The 2,632-nt window shown below is 33.4% G+C and overlaps 1 pseudogene; it reads left to right on the plus strand.

Moving 5' to 3' along the window:
* Nucleotides 1-298: 298 nt before the first annotated feature.
* Nucleotides 299-841, plus strand: LOC136410545 (uncharacterized; annotated as a pseudogene).
* The last annotated feature ends 1,791 nt before the right edge of the window (nucleotides 842-2,632 follow it).

Raw genomic sequence — 2,632 nt, forward strand, 5'->3', positions numbered from 1 at the left:
GTCAAGGAAAAGGCCGCAATAAGAAAAACATAATAAATGTGCTGGCATGCATAGAACTTAATAGCCGTATTAGCATTAAGACCATATCCCGAGACATGGGGATTTCTACTGGATCAGTATATGTATAATATTCTAAAAGATCACCGGTTTATGTGAATTTTGTTATTTTTCCATAGTTACAAGGTGTTTTTGAATTATGATTTCTTTTAGATTACATCCATATTATGTAGTTTTACATCAAGCTCTTTGAGAAGAAGATTTTGACAGACGCTTGGATTTTTGTCATTGGTTAATTAAAATGTCCCAAGAGAATCAAAATTTTCTTTTAAGGATTTTGTGGACAGATAAGGCAATATTTAGAAGCGATAGTGATGTGAATCTCTGCAATATGCACTATTGGTCACCAACTAATCCACACTGGATGCAAGAAATGCATAATCAAGGACAATGGAATATTAATGTATGGTGTGGGATAGTTAATGGAATAATTATCGGACCCTATTTTTTCAAAGCATTGAAAACATTGAATGGCACTGGTTATTTGCAATTTTTGCGTAATGAGTTACCAGTGCTATTGGAAGAAATTGATCTTCAAATACGACGGGAAATACATTTTCAGCACGACGGTTGCCCAGCGCATTTTGCTCTTAATGTGAGAAAATTTCTGGATGTTACATTTTCCGGAAAGTGGATAGGCAGGGGAAGTTTGTTTCCATGACCGGCGAGGTCGCCAGATCTTACGTGTTTGGACTTTTATTTATGGTGTAGATTAAAAGACCTAGTCCTTCAAAGAAAACTAACTACAAAAGAAGACATAAAAATAGAATCCGAAATGCCGTAACATCAATCACCTTAGACCCACAGACACCAGACTGCAATTTTTTCTACAAAGGAGAGACTTCGATTGTGCATTGAAAATAATGGGAAACAATTTGAGCATCTTAAAAATAATTAATTATTTTTTCATTTTAATGTTTTTCTTTTAATCTTAGTTGTTTTTTGAAGTTATTAGGATTAATTTAAACCGTATTTAAATAATAGCCTACTTGATTCATAAGCGAAGCTGGTTTGTTTCATGCGTAAGAAAACCTTTTTTTCAAACCGCAATAATTTACTACCACATAAAGATATTTGCATTAGGGTTTGACTATATTAAGCAGAATTTAACGCTCTTTCGAATGGTGCAACAAAAGATATACCCGTTCATTTAAGTTTTTTGACATAACTTGAAAAATGGCCATATATTTTAAATTGTGTCACCTAGCGGTATTTGTGTCGCATTAACGTGAAGTGAGATAATTGTCACATCTTGCAAAAAGACCTTTCCAACGAGGTATTACAATATAGTTTTATATTTTAGCTAATGTCGAGAAAACTGAATTTTTTGAGCTTCCCCCACCCTTCAGTTTAAAAAAATTAAAAAAAACTCTTCCTACAAAAGTTGTGACAAATTGTCGCAAAAATTGATATTTCATTTTTAAAATATACATTTTCCAAATAATTTTACTAAAAATCGTCTTTTATTGATTTGTCATGTAAAAAACGCCCCCTAACGGCATGGTTACAATCTTGAAAATATTTTCCAGTGATTCCTCATCGCCGATTTAGCTATAATATTTTTTTCTCCAGACCCGATAATGAGTAGTTTCCCAGATACAGCCGATGTCCTCCGTTATTTGAACACCCTGTACACAAAGAGGAAATCAATAAACAAATTAATGAAATGTTAGAAAACGGAATTATTCAATCTTCCTATTCCCCTTGGAGCTCACCGGTTTGGATAATTCCAAAGAAGATGGACGCTTCAAAGAAAAAAAATGGAGGATAGTGAGCGACTATCGAAAACTAAATGAGAAGACAATAAATGATCGATATCCTTTACCTAATATCACTGAAATATTAGATAAGCTAGGAAGAAGTCAATACGTCACCACCTTAGACTTAGCTAGCGGATTTCATCAAATAGAGATGGATCCAAAAAGTATCCCTAAAACAGCTTTTAATGTCGAAAACGGACATTACGAATATACCCGTATGCCTTTTGGACTAAAGAATGCCCCTTCAACATTCCAACGCGCTATGGACAACATTTTACCAGGACTACAAGGAAAAATTTGTTTACTTTACATGAACGATATAATAATTTACTCGACTAGTCTTCAAGAACACATAAATTCATTAAAATTAGTTTTCTACCGACTCGATTCCTATAATATGAGATCCAATTAGATAAATCAGAATTTCTCAAGAAAACAGTCAAATTTATAGGCCATATTGTTACTCCTGATAGTATAAAACCAAATCCAAAAAAGATTGAAGCGATAAAAAAACTTCTAGAGATATTAAGTCATTCCTTGGATTCATTGGTTATTACAGGAAATTTATCAAAAATTTTGCAACAATAACGAAACCCTTAATTGGAGTTTAAAAAAAGGCGCAAAAATTATCCACGATAAACCATGTATGGAAACCTTCAACCTTTGCAAGAGCTTGCTTATAAATGATCCTATACTTCAGTATCCCGATTTTAATAAACCCTTCATTTTAATCATGGATGCTGCAGGCTATGTGATTGGTGCCGTACTATCTCAAAGAACCATAGGTAAAGATCTCCCTATCTCATTCGCAAGTC

This window comes from Euwallacea similis, chromosome 8 (assembly GCF_039881205.1).
Source record: "Euwallacea similis isolate ESF13 chromosome 8, ESF131.1, whole genome shotgun sequence".
Taxonomy (NCBI): domain Eukaryota; kingdom Metazoa; phylum Arthropoda; class Insecta; order Coleoptera; family Curculionidae; genus Euwallacea; species Euwallacea similis.